Genomic DNA, 19,399 nt, shown 5'->3' on the forward strand with positions numbered 1-19,399 from the left:
TTGTTTTAAACTAGCCTAGATACCAGAATATGTGTATAATTTTTTTTTTATGTTTGAAAGATAATAAATCCAAATGGGGATTCCTTTTATTTTCTGAGAGAGTCTCGCTGTGTTACCCAGGCTGGAGTGCCGTGGTGTGATTGTGGCTCACTGCAACCTCAGACTCCTGGGTTCAAGTGAGTCTCCTGCCTCAGCCTCCCGAGTAGCTGGGACTACAGGTACACGCAACCACACTGGCTAAGTTTTGTATATTTAGTAGAGATGGATGTTCATCATGTTGGCCAGGCTGGTCTCAAACTCCTGACCTCAAGTGATTTGCCTGCTTCAGCCTCCCAAAGTGCTGGGATAATAAGGCTTAAGTCACTGTGCCTAACCCCTTTTATTTTTTAAGGCTAGGTACTTGAATATATTTGTGTTCCACCCCACCTTTTTTTTTTGGTTGAACTTTATGTCCAAATAATATTATATGTTCTGTGACAGGATCATATATAAAGAAATATATTAATTATCCAATTTATCTAATTAATTTAATTTATTTATTGCAGTATAACACATTATCCCCAAACTTAGTGGTTTAAAAAACAGACATTTACTGACACATAGTTTCTGTGGGCCAGGACTTCAGGTGTGTGTTAGTTGGATCTCCACTGCTGTTTCTCTGGGTTGCCGTCATGTGAAGGCTGGAGCAGGGCTGGGCATTCTGCTTCCAAGTGTATTCAGGTGGTTGTTGACCGGAGGTGTCAGCTCCTCATCACATGCAGCTCGTAATCTGAGAGAGAGCCAGTGAGTGCCTAAAACAGCAGGCACATGCTCTTTATAAACTAATTTGGAAGCGACATCCTGTCACTTCTGCTATATATTCTATTCATTAGAAGTAGATTGGGGCTGGGCACAGTGCACATGCCTATAATCCCAGCACTTTGGGAGGATGAGGCGGGCAGATCACTTGAGGTCAGGAGTTCTAGAAAGCCTGGCCAACAAGGTGAAACATCTCTACTAAAAATACAAAAATGAGCCGGACATGGTGGCAGGTGCCTGTAGTCCCAGCTACTCAGGAGGCTGAGGCACAAGAATCACTTGAACCTAGGAGGTGCAGGTTACAGTGAGCAGAGATCCTACCACTGCACTCCAGCCTGGGTGACACAGTGAGACCATGTCTCAAAACAAACACAAAAAGTAGTAGATTGGGACCAGGCATAATGGCTCATGCCTGTAATCTCAGCACTTTGGGAGGCCAAGGTGGGAGGCTCACTGGAGTCCAGGAGTTGGAGACCAGCTTGGGCAACATAATGAATACTGTTTCTACCCCTGCGCCCGCCAAAAAAAAAAAAAAAAGGTAGATTGGGGAGGGTTTACACAGACATGAAAGCCAGAAGATAGGGAGATCATTTTAGAGGCTGCCTCTCCCACATTGAGTTTACTTATACAATATAGTTGGCTAAGACTGGAAGTTTATAAGTTATTGGAAGTTGGCTAAGTTTATACTAAACTCGTTGAAACCTGTATACCTGATGGCAGTGTGAAAGATTTTGACAGGTAAAGTATTGTGCAAATATGAATAAAGAAATTCCACTCCCCAAAAAATGAAGTGGTTTTAGATTCATAAGTGTTCTCAGCTAATATTTAAAGTAGACAGGAATCAGAAAGTGCAGTAGTATATGCAGAGCTTTTCACATGATATTAAAAATTAAGCTGTAAGACAGTTTCTCTCTTATTCCACATGTGGAATAAAGTGACTTGTAAAATGCCACGGTGGGTACCTTTATTCAACAGTCGTCTTTCAGTAGTATTTTTACACTAACACGCACATTATGCTGGCTGAAATCCTTGTGTTTAGCATGTCGCCTGCTGAAAATAATTCTGCCTTGGCCTTGGGTGAGGTGCTGTTGAATTGGCTGCCTCAAATTGTCCCTCTCATTTCCTGTTTTATATGAATACTTTTTCTTTGCTCTCTTTCACTTGCTTAAAATTGTAATGTTTGATTGCTGCGTGTGTCATCCTTCAGTAAAATGTTTGAGATGGAAAGCCCTAGAAGCTTCTTTTTCCCTTTTGCTGATGCGTTGAGTAGATGTTAGTCACTTTTGGAAATACTCTGGGTGGTTCTAGCTAAAATGTGATGTTCTACTTTAGCAAGGCCACTTGTGAAACAGTTCTCAAGAGCACAGTGTATCTAGTAGGTGCTTACTCATTGATTAAGTATTATGTACATTGTTTTTCTTCTAATGTGATAGGACCATTTAGGACCTAAGTTTAAAGATTTACAAGTGTGAATAAAATCTGTTGCAAAACCTATTCTGACCCAGTTTTCTATGCCATAGTACATTTATTTGGTTCCTATTAGAAAAAAAAAAAAAAAAGTGCTTCATATCCAATGTTCATTGATTTGTATCTACTGTCAGTATTGAGTTTTTTTTTTTTTTTTTTTTTTTGTCTTTTAAAAAAGTTTCAGTATTGAGTTTTGATTGCTGGAAGCCATTTAATTTTGTCTTCATTTATTTTAGTTTTCATTTGTCTTCAGTTCCTATGATTCTGTAGCTTTTTCCTCCCTCCTCTTTCTGTTCTTCTTGTGCAGCAGAAATCATCCTCCATGTCATAGCCTTTGTTTGCATAACCTGTTCTGTCTGACACAACTATCTATCATGACCCAATTTAGCCGTTTCGGTCACACCCAGTATAATTTATACCATGGGGGAATTTCCTGTGCTGTTAAACCTTCCTTGTCACCCGTCACCAACTTAAGGAGCTTCCAGGTGTGCCCTTTCACAGGGTGGGCTTGGACTTTTCTAGTTCTTGCATTTTAGGTGGGAGCTGTTCTTAGGAATTTTTTTCTTCTGTGAATAAGTAAAGTGAAATTAATCCAAACTCAGTGCTTCCAGGATTAAAACACATTTCCATATTACACTATCTGTAAGTTGAAGGGCCTTATGCTTGAGTGCCCCAACTAGAAAATGACTCATCATGAGGTGTCCTTCTGTAGAGAGTGTGACGTGATGGAGGAAGAAGGAAATTGTGGACGACACAGTGACTTCCCAGTGACAGTTCACTTGCCTCTCCTAATATCTTTCATTCCAAAGCTGCTCTTCTGCAGATGGCTTTCAGACATAGTGTGGTGGAGTGGAAAGACTTTGGAATAATGCTCTGCCACTTTCTAGCTGTGTTATCTGGAAAAATTGCTTACCTCTCCCTGAACCTTGGTTTCCTTATCTATAAAATGGGGAGCATACTACCTTTCTTGAAGGGATTTGTTAAAAAGAATGTGTAAAATGACATATAGCAATGGCATGTGGAAATTGTTGGGTACTCCAAAAAAGTTGATGTGATTTTAAAACTTTTTCTTTACTCAGCTAATGTTTATCCTAGCTTTTCTTGTGTCAGTACTACGCCCTGATTGCATGAGGTTTTCGTAAAGTGGCCCATGTAGATAATTGTAGCATTTTCTAGCATTTCATAGTTTAGGCCGATATTGGATTACAGAGTGAATACTTTGAGTGCTTGCAAAAGGGTCAGGAACAGATGCATTTTTTAGGAGTAAATATCAAAGTCTGCCAATAAGGAAGCTGGTTTAGGAAATTAAATTTTATACCTAAACATTTTATGTCTACAATTGCGGGTTTATCTAGATGAGAGGATAATTTTAGAATAGTATACTGAAGCATCATCAGCAGAGCCCCTCCAGTTCAAGGACAAAATGAAGCATCGTTTACTCTGAATTTTATGACCAGTGGCAGAAAAACGTGTCACTGATGAGGTTAACTGGGGACCAGAATCCTGGGCATGGTCCTAGCTGGCAAGAGTAGAATTTGCAATTGTTTTCAGGATGTGTTTTCTTTTTTCTTTTCTTTTCTTTTTTTTTTTTCTTCTTGGAGACAGGGTCTCACTCTGTTGCCCAGGCTGAAGTGCAGTGGCACTATCTTGGCTCACTGCAACCTCTGCCTCCATGGTTCAAGCGATTCTCCCACCTGAGCCTCCCAAGTAGCTGGGATTACAGGTGTGAGCCACCGTGTTTGGCTAATTTTTTTGTATTTTTAGTAGAGACATGGTTTTGCCATGTTGGTTGGCCAGGCTGGTCTTGAACTCCTGCCCTCAAGTGATCTGCCTGCCTTGGCCTCCAAAAATGTTGGGATTACAGGCATGAGCCCCTGCACCCGGCCAGGACATGTTTCCTTAAAGACAATTTAAGAGTCAGGAAGTGGAAAAGGAAAGACAGGTAGATGAAGGACAGGCTGTAGCATGTCACACCTCACAGTTATTTGCAACTTTCTGTTAACCAGATACTGTGTTAGATGAGAATGAGAGCTTAATTTTTTTTTTTTTTTTTAGTGCTGACTAATAATTAATTATAACTTTCAGTCATGATCACTGGGTTTGAACCTCCTGTGCAGATATTTTGGAAATATGTATTTTAGATGTGAGGAAGTTCTAATATAAATGAAGGCTCAAAGTAAAGAAAAAGATGCAAAATGCTGTCATAGACATCGAAAATAGATTTGGATAAAAAACATTGCACCTACCAGAGGAATCAGAGAGAAATTTTTTCCCACAAATATTCAAGACGTTATGTTATTTATCTTATTTAGAACTTTAGAACCTTTCTTTTAGGGGAATGACAGTATCTTTTGGTGATTTGAGTCTAAAATTTAAAACTAAGATTCATGCAGAAAAGTAAAAGAATAAAATTGTCGGAGAAGAAAGCAGTGGTTGAGAATCTGTTAGCAGTGTTCCCTTTTGTCTTTTCAGCCTGTTCACCAGGAACTTGGAGCTTTGCACTGTGATTATTTTATTGGTTCAAAGGACAGAAATTGTCTTTAAAATGATGAATGGCTCTGATTAGGTGTGGCAGTTCACACCTGTAATCCCAGCACTTAAGGAGGCTGAGGTGGAAAGATTGCTTGATGCCAGCAGTTTGAGGCCAGCTTGGGCAACATAGTGAGACCCCATCTCTATAAAAAGTAAAAAAAAAACTAGTCAAGTGTGATGGTGCGTGCCTGTAGTCCCAGCTACTCGAGGCTGAGGCAGGAAGATCACTTGAGCTCAGGCATGCAAGGCTACCACTACACCACAGCCTAGGCAATAGAGCTGACTTTTTTTTTTGTTTTAAAAAAGGGTGCATTTTTTTGCTGGCAGGAGATGAGGGGAGGGTGAGGGGTACTGCCCACCTGTACAGTGATATCAACCCAGATTTGCATCCTAGTCCCTTTGCTGGTTTTATTTAACATCTTATTGTGAGTTTGGTGCTCCTGTTTGAGCCCAGAGTAAAGGACCATGGACATCTCCATGATTGTGGGGAAGCTCTTAGTTCCCAGGACTAGAGCAAGTGGCACCAGTAAGTACAATTCTCAGATACGGCGGCCTTTGAAGCAGGTAAGCACAGCCTGTCTTGGGCCTTAACATTAATGCCTATCTTGTTGATTTGTCATTATCATTTTAGTTTTGTAATTGGTTGATTGAGACAGAAAGAGAAAAATGGCAAAAAAGCATGTTATATATGCTTAGGATGGAATGTTTTCTTTTTCCCATTCCTCATCTCAATTCCCAGTTTAATGCTAAATCTTTGAGTGTCCATATCCTTGAGGAGAGACTATTCTGACTGTTCTTGGAGATCACTTGATGAGAAAACTGCTGAGAAGCAGATCAGATGCCAGCATCAGAGGCCAGTTTAGGTTATCTGTTAACTACAAGCAGATCCAGATCCTAGTCGCACTGAGCATAGAACATCACCAAGTTATGTCCTCCCAAGTTGCTGGTTGAGCCTCATGAAGGGAGGATTTGCTGTGGTAGGGCGTACCCTTGCACCTGGGCTCTTGTGATCAGCCCAGCAATTATTTTTCTGTTATTTTTTTTGAGACAGGGCTGGATTACGGGCGCATGCCACCACGCCCAGCTATTTTTTTTTTTTTTTTCTTCAATTTTTAGTAGAGACAGGGTTTCACCATGTTGGCCAGACTGGTTTTGAGCTCCTGACCTCAAGTGATCTGCCTGCCTCAGCCTCCCAAAATGCTGGGATCGCAGGTGTGAGCCACCACGCCCAGCCTCGGCCCAGCAATTCTTCCTGAAGCTGTCCGTCATCCTTTGCCTCAGTGAAAATGTTGTTTTTTGGCTCATTCTGCCTGTTTTAAGGACCTTGGAAAAATGACAGTCTCACATTGACCAAAACGTTGCATTTGCTTGTGAGTTCTAAGGACTTCTTACACACAGTCTTGCGTCCTTATGGTCAAGGATGTAGGTCTCCGCTTGTAAGCCCCATCTCATGTTCTCATCACTGTTGACATCATGGCTTTAGCTGAAGTGTCTCTTTCTGTTATTAGTTACTCATAAATGTCAGTTATTAACAGGAGGAAGGTTATTCTTCTGAGAATTATTTCTGATGAGGTATTTGTATGTGTGTAGTTTAAGTCGGGATTGTCTGTAATCCAACACAGTCTGAAATAGTTTTTGGAGGTTGGCATAGTTTCATTTCACCTTGTCCAATTTGTTCAGAGAAGCCTAGAATTTGTACACATTAGTAAAAGAAAGAAAAAATCTGCCTGATGTAAAAATTAGTAGCTTTTAACAATTGTATCTATGATATGAAAAGGAGAGATTTGTTGCAAAAAAAGACCCTCTATCAATAAAGTATTTGAGTGTGTCCTGTGTAGCCATGTGGGTGTGTACACGATAGGTAAATGTAAAATATGATTCTTGCTTTTAAAGAACTTGCTTATTTGGGGAAGTACAAGATAAGACACATGATGTTCCTAAGACAGGGGTTGTAGAAAGAGCTACTTATGACTTGAAAGTGTTTTTATTGTTAAGGTAAATAGATGCTTATATGTTTCTCAATAAATTAATCTAGCAGGATAAAAAATTCCAGGCCAGGCATGGTGGTTCATGCCTGTAATCCCAGCACTTCGGAAGGCTGAGGCAAGAGGATTGCTTGAGGCCAGGAGTTCAAATCCAGCCTGGATAACATAGCAAGATCCCATCTCTACAAAAAGTAAAATAACCAAATATGGTGGCATGTGCCTGTAGTCCCAGCTATTCAGGAGGCTGAGACGAGAGAATCACCTGATCCAGGAGGCTGAGGCTGCAGTGAGCTATGACTGCATCAGTGCACTCCAGCCTGGGCATCAAGGAGATGATGTCTCTAAGAAAAACAAAACCAAAATTCCATATGTCGTCTGATCTACAATGACTATTTTTGTTTTTTCTACATTATCATAAAACACAGTTATTCAGGGGAAGTCACTTTAAAAGTATCCTAGATGAGAACTGTGTGCTCCTTTTTGTTTTAAGGTTGTGTTTTCTCCCTTGTCCTTTCCCCGACTCCCTGCATACTTTGAGATGGCCTCTGCAGCCCCGGCTTTTGTGTGGCATGCTCTTCCTGTCTCTGATTCTCTGCTTCTCTCCATGCCTGGATTTGCTAGTCTAGAGATACAAGAAGTTTTGAAACCAGTATCCTCTTGGATTTTATTAATTAAACATCTGCATGTCCAGAATTCACACAGCCCTCTGCCATGTCCTGCAGGATTGGGCTACTGGGAGGATATTTTTTTATCAATAAGTGGGCTAAATATTTATTTTTATCCCACTGGGTGGTTTCACAGGCATCAGCAAAATACAAAATTGCATTATTCACCGGAGCATGAGCTACTTTCTGTGTTATCCATGTGTCAAGGTCTTTAGAAATATTTGTGTGGGCCTTTGCCACGTTAAATGGCTGTATCCCAAGGCTTCATTTGTGGTGGTCTAGTCTTCTGTAGGATAATAGTAAGGACGAAATGAATTGGTGTCTTCCAATAGTCAGATGTGGCACACAGGGCTCAGGGCTGGCACCAGACATCTGCCTGTTCTTCGAGGTTTGCCTGGAGCTTATTTGCCAGCTTCTCCAGGAGTGTCGGCAGCTCTTAGTTTGCTTTTCCATTTGTCAGTCCAAATGCCCCTGGGGCGTGGATAGAGTGTCATCCCATTTGGCTCCTCATGGGGGCATGTATAAAGAAGAGAGACTTCGTTTGTACACACAGCAGTCAGGACCCCTGCTGGAGCTGGAGAATCGAGGTGCTTTTCGGACCAATCCTGAGGCCCTGTCCTTGGAACTGAAACAACAGGCTGAGGTGACTGACATGCATTAAGGAGGAGGCTTTCGCCTGCTGCCCTGGCTGTTTTCTTCCATTAGAAAACATCTCATGAATGGAGCATTTGGAAAAACAGATAGTGTTAGAAAAAGAAAAAGAATTTCCACTATGACTTTGAGACCAATCTCTGTAATTGTTTTGGTAGGGTAAGGATAGGCTTTCTTGAAACACTACCCTTTAGCTAAGGTATTCGCAGACAGCACCTGCCTCTGCATATGGAGATCATAACCCCACACCAAAGGACTGTCTTCTGGTAATTACCAAATTCCCATCTTTCCACTTTCAGTTGTGTGGCCGGTAATAGTGTCCCCCTTCTGATATGAGTCATAGCATGCAACATGCACTGCAAAATGCACTTGCATTTTGCTTGAATATTTTGCAAAGAGATTCCATTGAATTGAGAGGCAGCAAGTATTTGATGTAATGATTACACTTGATCACACAAAACACTTCACAGTGCCATGGCTGGTCTTCATAGCAGTCAGCTCTTGACTTCGCTTCCTCCCTGCCCCTGACAAGAATGTTAGCTGTTGCTGTGGCTTCAGGAGCATTTAAATGTCTTAAAACTTATAAATAATATAAAAGGCTGACTGTGTCAGCAGTGCAGTAGTCAGTGCATAATGCCAAATTGGTGGTGATGTCTGCACAACATGCTGACTTGAATAAGTTGTTTTCAAGTTGTCTCATTAATGTTTGAACTGGGGATGGGACAGAGATAGCCTTTATCACACACTTCTTTTTAATTTTTATCTTACTTTTTTTTTAGCTAAAGGCAAAAAGAATGCACATGCTAGTTTAATGTGATTAGAAAATGAGTTGTTCCCTGGTGAACTTGACACACCAGTATGTGATGGTTTTGCAGCAGCCTTAGCAGCTGGGTTTTTCTCATCTCACAGAAACTCCCCCCACAGAAATACATTGTTATTCTATAAGACAATATGACTAAATTATCATGTACTGAGAAAAGCATTAGGTTAACAAATTAGGAAAACTATGTCTTAGATGTACAACCAACTTTACTCCCTGTTCTCTGGTGGGCAGGCCTATACAAACCTACTCTCAAAGTTTGAGGAAGCTGAGAGGCCAAAGAAAGAGGCTCACAATTCCAGTTTCTCATAAAGAAATGTTTAGGTTAAGGTGAGGTGGCCTAGGTTGATAATCCCAGCACTTTGGGAGGCCAAGGCTGGAGGATCACTTGAGGCCAGGAGTTTGAGACCAGCCAGGGCAGCATAGCAAGACCTCATCTCTGTTAAAAAACAAAAATAAAACAAAACAAAAAAACTAGATGGGCATGGTGACATACACATGTGGTCCCAGCTACTTGGGGGGCTGAGGTGGGAGGATTGCTTGAGCCTGGGAAGTCGAGGCTGCAGTGAGGTATGATGGCCCCACAACACTCTAGCCTGGGTCATAGAGCGAGACCCCATCTCAAAAAAAGAGAGAAACATTTAATTGGGACTTAGGAACAGAAGCCATGCCTGTGTATCTGCACTACCCCCAGACCCAGGGCTGATACGCTGTGGGGAAAGGGTGACTCTGAAGGGATGTATAGGACAATTAAAGTACTATAATGTCAAGGTTGTTTGACCTCTGGGCAGTGGCAGCTCTTGCAGTAGATACACGGGAAATCTTAGAGGACTTCCCAGAACTGGGATTAATCGGAAGGCAGCATGGTGGATTAATATCCAAGATGGAGTTGCTTTGGCCACTGCACCTCTCTGTCTTATAAGCACAGAGTATCAAGATAATTGTTATTTTGACCCAAATCATCAGCACAGCAACCAATTCCATTTGTTAGGTAATTATGCACCAAGTGTGAAACTTTTTTTTTTTTTTTTTTACATTTAATACTTATAACAACTCAGTTGAGGGTATTATCCCTATTTTGCAGCTAAATGGATGGACTTAATGGGAGATAAGCAGCTTCCCTGAGACACATCAACAACGTGTGGAAGTGACGCGTGTGAATCTGGTTCTGTCTGTTGGCAAAACTTGAACTGATTTCTATGCCTCCTACTCCTAATATACAGTGCAAGAGAGTATAAATAAGAAATATTCTTATGTCCTCTGGGCGTGGTGGCTCACGCCTGTAATCCCAGCACTTTGGGAGGGTGAGGCAGGCAGATCGCTTGAGGTCAGGAATTCTAGACCAGCCTGGCCAACATGGCAAAAACCCGTCTCTACTAAAAATACAAAAACTAGCTGAGCGTGGTGGTGGGTGCCTGTAATCCCAGCTACTCAGGAGGCCGAGGCAGGAGAATCTCTTGAACCCAGGAGGCGGAGGTTGCAGTGAGCTAAGATGGTGCCACTGCACTCCAGCCTGAGCAACAGAGTGAGACTCCGTCTCAAAAATAAATTAAAATAAAAATAAACATTATGTCACTACCAAGAATAATCCAAATTAACATTAAAATGCTTTAACATTTATAAAAATTAGTTCAGAGAAGAAATAAGGCTCCCTGCCTCTAACTCCTCACTCCTCTCCTGTACATGTAAACGTGTGAATTGTGCCTTCTGTGTAGCTTCCTGTACTCTCTAATCTTAGGGTGTGTGTGTGCATGTGTGTGTGTGTGTGTGTGAGAGAGAGAGAGGTTGAAAGAAAGAGGATGTAACTGTAATGTTGGTACTACAAGTGTGTCTGTAGCTTTCTAGAAATGGAATTTCTTCATCATTTTATTTTAAAAATAATCATTCTTTTCTGCTTTTGCTTGAAATGTCCTATTTTCCATAGATTAATATATGTTTGACTTTTTTGAATTATATATACTGTTTTATTTGTTTTTTCTCTTTTTCTGTTTTCAATCCCAAGCTATTTTTAATTCTAAAAAGGTACTTTCATATTGTTTTTTGTTTTCATAATTTTTGTGAATTTTCTGCTTTTATTTTCCAAGCTTATGACTTTGACTCATTTTGCCAAAGTGGACCCATCCCATGAAAACAACACAAATTCTGTTAATTTTTAAATTGAGACTGTGTGTGTCTGTGCGTGCTTTTTTTCAGAGGGGGTCTCATTCTGTCGCCGAGGCTGGATAGCAGCGGTGCCATCTCGGCTTATTGCAACCTTCGCCTCTTGGGCTCAAGGGATCCTCCCACCTCCTCCTGAGTAGCTGGGACCACAGGCGCACACCACCACATCTGGCTAACTTTTTGTATTTTTAGTAGAGATGGGGTTTCACCATGTTGCCGAGGCTGGTCTGAAACTCCTGAACTCAAGTGATCTGCCCTCCTGCCTCTCAAAGTGCTGAGAATACAGGTGTGAGCCCCACTGCGCCTGGCCTTATGTATTATTTTAGGAGGGAATTGACATCTTTCACGTAGTTACTTCTAACTATCCGAGAAATATATATATCCAGCAACACATATTAAATGCTGTTCCACTTCTTTTTTGTCACTTTTTAAAGTTCTGTATGCGTCATATAAGTTCTGTATGTTTGCTGAGTATTTCCCAGGGATTTAAACTTTACATTGCTATTTTCAGTTTTTTTCTTATTGGTTATAGTTTATTTATAGTTTATTATTTTATTATATATTTTTTATAAACTTCATTTTTATAACCTTCAAAACTAAGAATCCTCTTAGTTGTATATTAATTCAATTTATTTTCTTGGGTTTTCTGGGTGTATGCAGTTTTATTGTGTGCAAATAATAACGTTGCCCCCTTTCTGTATTTGTAGCAAACGTTTATTTCTCTGTTTAATTGCACTGGCTAGCATTTCCAGAATACTGTGAAATAATCGTGGTGTTAGGAAGCATCTAACTACATGCTAGACTTCATCATAATGATTTTTGGTGTCAGGACATCAAGGTCTACCATAAGAACATGTGACTGCTATATTTATAATTTTGGAAACAGATAAAGGGAAAATAAAAGTAAAAGTATATGAAGTGAAGTAAGAGAATAGGACTAGAATTTGGAATGTACATAATGGACAAATCTTGTGGGAGGAAATTGAAGTCAGTTCCTAGGTTGATGGGTTATGCTGCATGCCGCTTCCGGTCTGACAGGTGCTAAAAAGATAAGGAAGATAACATCCACTGTGAAGGGCCTGTGGCCCGGGGGCACGCTGCGTGTTGATGAGTGCAAAAGAGGGGAACATCCTTACTGATTAGTGCAGTGGAAGCCCGAATGTTGTGTCCTGAGTTACAGTGTCATAGGATTTTATTAGAAGGCACTGTCACCTACCTCTACTGCTGCAGTTCCTGCACCTAGAATGGCCCTTGGCGTGGAGTAGGTGCTCAAGTCTGTCTGCATGAATGAATGAAGCCGCTTCACTGTTCCTTGTGGTTCTTGGCCAGTGTTGTGGAGGAGGCGAGCCAGGTTTTTGTTGGTAGAGAGAGTGGGAGCAGAGGGGGATGCTGCTACTTGAAGAGTTTGCTACAGGGGGTTTGATTCCAGAGTTCAGGGCAAATCTGTTCTATCTGAGGTGTGGAGTGCTTACAGAGGAGCGAGGGGTGGGAGGGGAGGATGTGGAGGTGACTGAGAACAAAGCTTCCTTTCCTTTTTCTTTTTCTTTTTTTTTGACAAAGTCTTGCTCTGTCGCTCAGGGTGGAGTGCAGTGGCACGATCTTGGCTCACTGCAACCTGCAACATCCGCCTCCCGGGCTCAAGTGATTCTAGTGCCTCAGTAGTGCTACTACTCGGTGGTAGTAGTAGTAGCCTCCCGAGTAGCTGGGATTACAGGTGCACGCCACCACATCCAGCTAATTTTGGTATTTTTAGTAGAGACAGGGTTTCGCCGTGTCGGACAGGCTGATCTTAAACTCCTGACCTCAAGTGATCTGCCCGCCTCACCCTCCCAAAGTGCTGGAATTACAGGTGTGAGCCACCACACCTGGCCAAGAGCAGAGCTTTCTAAGTGATACAGCATGGAGGGGTTCTGGTGGCTGAGATGTGGATTGCAGCCCTTGATGACTGGCTGACCTAGACACCTCCTCCCACATTTTCTACTTTTTCCATGATGTTCTGGACAGGAAAGAGGCTTGTCACAGTGGTAACCCCTACGTTCATTCCTGCACTCCCTCTCTGCTCCCTGGCTACCTGGGTTTAGGTCTCCTTGGTTAGGAAACTGTCGTGTGACCACGCCCAGCTACGAAGGGAGCCTGGACCAGTGAAGACAAGATTTTTACTTTTCCAGCCACTGTAGGCAAAGAAAGGCAGGGAGAGAGGGCCTTAGGAGTGGATGCTGAGTCAGCCAATTGCAGTGTCTGCCCCAGAACCATCCTATAAAAGCCATTTTCAAACTTTATTCATTGTATGTGAACATGTTTCAACATCTTTCACAAGTGGCTTTTAAATCGTTGTTAGTCATGGAAGCTTTGATTAGATGCTCTTCTGAGGGAACCTGGCACGATGGGCATACCACGACACCAGCTCTCAGTGACTCAGTTGGAGGGAGTCGGACTGGGTGTCGTGGAAGCCCCTTGAAGCTCAGTGAAGAGGGTATTGGCAAAGAGTAGTTGAAAATGAGAACTTTTCATTTTTAGTTGCGATAAGATGGCAGTAAAAGTTACCACTATGAGGATTTGATTTTGCATTTAGCGATCCGTTTTTGCTTTTCTTTTTTTAAAGTAGGAGAATATGTTTTGAACATTTAGAAATGGCCTCTTTATTGAAATACAAAACCTTGCGTGATTTGGGCTGGTGCTTAGATCCTCAAGAAAAATTTCCACGTGGGAAACGAATTGCCACATTAGTCTTCTCCAGAGATGCTGTCTGTCTCTAGAGTGGCTGTCTGCAGCCACTGCCACCCCAGTTGCCTTAGAATCGTGACTGGAATGATATTCCTAATTCCTAAAGCTAAAGGGAAAAGAAAAAAAAGCCAAAACAGCAAACCAGTCAGAAAACGTACATTAGATTTTTACATTGATTTCCAGCGTACAAATTTCTGTTCTTTATAATCTTATCAGAAGCCGGTATCTCAGCAGAAGCAGAAGCAAATATCTTTAATTGAAGATATTTGGTTTCTGTGATAAGCAGGGTTTCCAGAAAACCACATATGAGAGCAGGAACCAATTCTGCTTTCTCTGCCTTCTAATCCCCGCAGTGAAGGACTGAGGAGCAGAAATGGGACCCTGAACCCCAACAGCCTGGGTGTCCACTGCAGTAGTCAGTGTCCGGCCTGGGCATGGCTGAAAGATTATTCTCCAGCTGTCTGGAGGGAGATACGGCTCTCTTTTAGTAAAAATGTCACCAAAATTTATTTATGTTGTATGTTATTTCCAATTGATCCATTAGTAGAAGTAAATAAATTCCTGTTTCTCAGAGGAGATTCCTGGAAACCTAGAAACTTAACACAGAAAGGAAATTGGGTATGTATATAGCTGCTCTTTTGAGCGTCTTTCATGATTTTTTATCTTTTAAAAAAGAGTGAAATCAGTGAGGTCGACAATTTTCATTACAGATGCTTGTGATTATTGCTACCTGATATGAAACTAGCTGCAAGTTTGGGCTACTTATGGACATATTTGCAAAAGTACTTAGAATCTTAAATTTGAGACATTTGACTTCCATAGCTTTAATAAATAAGTTATGTTACTATTTTTAAATAGTTTTAAGAAATTATTATTATATTTAGAGATGAGGTCTTACTCTATTGCCCAGGTTGAGTGCAGCTGGGTGATCATGGCTCACTATAAACTTGAGCTCCTGGGTTCAGGCAATCCTCCTGCCTCAGCCTGCCAAGTAGTGGTGACTCTAGGTTTCTGCTGCCATGCCCGGCTAATTTTTTTTTTTTTTTTAATTTTGTAGAAACAGAATCTCGCTTTGTTGGCCAGGCTGTTCCTGAACTCCTGGCCTCAAGTGATCCTCCTGCTGAGATTACAGGTATGAGTCACTGTTCCCAGTCAATAAATTATTTTTGATAGTAGAGTTATTGTTTAGTGGTTTCTGTGTTTCCTAATTATTTTCTTTTTTCTTTCTCTCTTTTTTTTTTTTTTTTTTTGAGACCGAGTCTCGCTCTGTCGCCCAGGCTGGTGTGCAGTGGCGTAATCTCGGCTCACTGCAAGCTCCGCCTTCTGGGTTCACGCCATTCTCCTGCCTTAGCCTCCCGAGTAGCTGGGACTACAGGCGCCTGCCACCACGCCTGGCTAATTTTTGTACTTTTTTAGTAGATGCGGGGTTTCACCGTGTTAGCCAGGATGGTCTCGATCTCCTGACCTCGTGATCCGCCCACCTTGGCCTACCAAAGTGCTGGGATTACAGGCATGAGCCACCGTGCCCAGCTGTTTCTTAAATTACTTTCTAAGAATTACTGCGCCATTTCCTTTACATAGTATGGAGTGTAGTGGCATGATCATGGCTCAGGGCTCACTGCAGCATTGAACTCCTGAAATCAGTTGTAATCCCAAAGTGCTGGGATTACAGGCGTGAGCTGCTGTGCCCAGCTAAAATTTTTTAAGCAATAGAAGGCCTGTCTGCATTGCTGAGTCTTCCTTGGGTGATGGTTCATCTGAGGATTGCCAGGAATGCCTGAAGCGCTGGGGAGGGAGGCTTAGGTTCTTGTCCTAGCCTTTCCTCCAATAGTCGACACCCCAGAGTGTGTGTATTCGTTTCTTTCTTCCCTTTCTTCTCCATGTTTCTCTCTTTCTCCTTCCCTCTCTCTCTCTCTTTCACTCTTTCCCTCCCTCCCTTTCCTTCCTTTTACTTCCTTTCTTTTCTTTCTTTTGTGGATACAGGGTCTTGCTCTGTCATCCAAGCTGGAGTGCAGTGGCGTGATCATAGTACACTGCATCCTCCAACTCTCGGGCTCTAGTGCCTCAGCCTCCAAATATCTGGGACTACAGGCTCATGCTACCAAGCCTGGCTAATTTTTAACATTTTTTGTAGAGAGGAGATCTTGCATTGTTGCCCAAGTTGGTCTCAAACTCCTGACCTCAAGTGATCCTCCTGCCTTGGCCTCCCAAAGCACTGAGATTACAGGTGTGAGCCACCACAACCAGCCTTGTTTTTATTTGTAAAACGATGAGGTTGGTTGTGAGGTTATTGCTGTTGATTTTTCTGGAGTCAGGCCAGAGACTGGGTTCTGGGGAGGACCATAGGGTCCAAGGGGTGTTGAAGGATGCAGAGGGTCCTAGGTGCCCGAGCTCCTGGGTGTGCACCCACTTCCTGCAGTCCACTGAAGCTCTTCGGGTCCCCTGCAATTGTGATGACCATCTGGAGAAAAGGTTTCTCATCTTCCCTCTTATCAGACAGGACACTCAGATGAATCCGTTTTTATTTAAAATTTTGGCATTTTGCTTATCTTTGATTTTTGTGCAGCAGTTTCTTTGTTCAATTATCACATTAAACTATTTCTCTTGACTACTGAGATTTTGGTCCTCCTTTAAATTTTGAGTCAGAGGCAAGTGCCTATAACTCACCCCTGTTCCAGCCCTTGTAAACACTGTGATTCCTTGTAGTTTGTCATTCAAAATAGATATCAAAGCCAAGTAATTTGGAAGTTTAATCAAGAGATTCCAATGATGCGCTGGTAAGCGATGCCTGTTTATGCTCACTTAGTTGCTGGGCAATAGCAGTTGTAAAAACCTAACAAAAACAGCTGGAAGGCAGACCTCAAAGCTGCTGCCAGTCTCTCCCCTTGGGGACAAAAGAAGCTTTTCAGTTTTTTAATCTTGGAAAGTAAATCATAAATGACCAAATATTGGATTAACTTATAAAAAGTTTTTTTATGTTTAAGATAGTAAATGTAGTATCCTTACCGTTGAATTCCTCTTCATGGTGACTGTATTAAAACTGGGATTTTGCATGGAAAATATTTCAAGATTTGCATGGATAATGGCTAACATACTGTCTGGCTTGTTGCATTTTAACTATAAAATTAAGTTGTTGTGCTATTTATTGTTATTTCTAAGGGACACCATGGAGAGCCATGTGTCCAGAGGGAGATAGGCGGCGAGGAGCATGGTGACTGATCTAGTTGGCACAGCTGAGATTTTTGCTGCTCCAGCAGTCATCTGGATTGGCTTGGGACTGGCTGTTTGTTGCTTCTTTCACAGGCTCAGAGTGTCTGGAGATCTTTTTAACTAGCCGAGACTTGCTGTTACTCTGAGCAATTCTCCAGGCAGCCATGAGTGCAAAGGGAGTCTGTGCCAGGTGCCCAGCACTGCTATATATGGCAGAGAAGGGTGGCAGGGGAGGACCCACCATGCCCTTATCTGGGGGCTGCAGCCAGGCATGATTGTGGGGGCAGTCACACAGCTTCCATGTGCCCCTAGACCAACCCTGTTTTTCCTCTCCCTCCTCCAGCCTTGGCATTGATTCTAGACAGCCGATGTGCAGGTTCAGTCTTCATATGAAATGGAACAGTGACTTCAAGTTCAGATGCCCGTCACCGGCAGTGCTGTATGTACAATCTGTCAAGGCTAGTTAGGATGTCTTTGTGGCTCAAGAAAGTAGATTTTTAGATACGGGAGAGTTTGGCTACTTGTGTTTGTGATTCTGTGCTCTCTGTTAATTGGCATAGGATTTTTGGACCTGAAATTTAGTGTAGATTTCAATTTATTCGGAAAGATAAGTGTGAGATTGAGCTGTGGTCTTCTGTGTGACAGGTGCTGATTTATGTTGGAGTCTTATTAGGATAGATGCATCCCACATTCAGTTATATGTTTCTTAGGTGAATCAAAGAAGCTGATCTGAAGGTATACCACCATCTTCTCTCCCAAGATGACAAAGCTGTGTTGGGTCGTTGGTTGGGAGCAGTGCGAGTAAGAAGATGAACACTGTTGACAAGTTGTGTGTCTAGTTCCTTAGGAAACCACTCACCCGGTGTTGAAGACGGCAGCAGAAGAGTACCGTGGCCTACCATGGAGCTCTGCCATGCCTTTGTTTTTTTCTGTGAACATGTTTTCATGGAACCTAGAGATTTTCTGGTTTGGGGAAGGATACAATGGAAAAATAATAACGAGAAGATGATGATAAAATTTAATTGAATATTTCCTAAGTCCAGTGCATACTATTAGGCCTTCAACATATGAATTTATAATCTAATGAATTAGATATTATGTTCCTTTCATACAAAAGGACATTGAGGCTTGACAGTATTAATAAATGGCCGAGTGGTACTTGGCACCCAAGACTGTGTGACTCCAAAGCTCCTGCCTTCAGCGAAGGAGCATGTGGTAGGAACGTCGGGTTCACAGTTTCAGATGTAGCCTGCTGTGCCTTGTTGGTGATTGTAGATTCTTCACTGTCAACATGGAGAGGCCTGCCTGCATTGTTTCCCTTCTTCTTTTGAAAAATTAGTTTTTACAGATAATTGCAAGCAATGCAAAATTAAGGAATGCAATCTCTTCTTGACGCTTTACTCCCTAGTAGTGACTGGTATTAAAAAGCCTCCACACAGTACTGGATGTGGGTAGATCAACCCAGGATTGGTTGGTTGGGATGTGGTGCATTAGATCATCTATGAGATTCTCTATTTTTTTAGGTCAGAGTAATTGCCATTCATCTTATGATGCAGTTCTGCTTCCAGGACATTTAATGAACACGGAAACTGAAAAGTAAAGAACTTGGCCTGTAGGGTCTGTGAGACGGAGACCACCTATGGGAGCCATGTTGTGTAGAGGCCATCCAGCCAAGGACTGCAAACCTGGAGATCTGTTGTGGCAGTGGATTGGATTAATCCCTATTAGTCTGTTAATCTGTTGATCTCTATCTGAACAATCTGTTTTGTTGAATTATTGCATTATAGCATTTATTGTGACTACTGAGATTTTGGTCCCCCCTTGGCATTTAGCGTCAGAGGCAAGTGCCTCTGATGTCACCCCAGTTCCTGCCCTTGTAAACTCGATGATTGTTTGTAGTTTGTCTTTAAAAATAGTTATCAAAGGCAAGTAATTTGGAGGTTTAATTGAGTGGAGGAAACTTGAAAGAACCAAGATTCCTCACTCTGTACATCAGTAGCATGCAGATATCATGTGAATTTTCATCCACCCAAGGTTGTTCTGGGGAGATTGAGACAAAAGAAGTACAAACACCTTGAAAACTAAATAGGCAGTTCCTGTGCCAGGCAATGGGATGGGATTGTCTATTGCTTCTAAGTATTGTCACTGAACCTACTTGTTATGAATTTACCTTATTGTTATATTGTACGTTTTAAGAAATTTTGAGGTATTTTATGTTCTAATGCTTGCAAAATCTGGAGTCATCCCGTGAGTTTACAAAAACCAGTAATGGTCTTTTTGAAGTGTTTTATCAACTTTTGTTCATTTTTCTGTGTTGTATGTGCTTCATTAACTTCTGTTAAACTATAAGAGATTTCTCAGTAGTGTCTACTGAATCCATACACGAT

The 19,399-nt window shown here is 41.9% G+C and overlaps 1 protein-coding gene across 28 annotated transcripts in view; it reads left to right on the top strand.

Annotated features, from left to right (window-relative positions):
• Nucleotides 1-19,399, top strand: part of PARD3 (par-3 family cell polarity regulator) — a 725,699-nt gene that overhangs the window by 60,340 nt on the left and 645,960 nt on the right. The gene's annotated exons all lie outside the window — the stretch shown is intronic.

Source organism: Trachypithecus francoisi, unplaced genomic scaffold (assembly GCF_009764315.1).
Source record: "Trachypithecus francoisi isolate TF-2019V2 unplaced genomic scaffold, Tfra_2.0 Lachesis_group9, whole genome shotgun sequence".
Lineage (NCBI taxonomy): Eukaryota > Metazoa > Chordata > Mammalia > Primates > Cercopithecidae > Trachypithecus > Trachypithecus francoisi.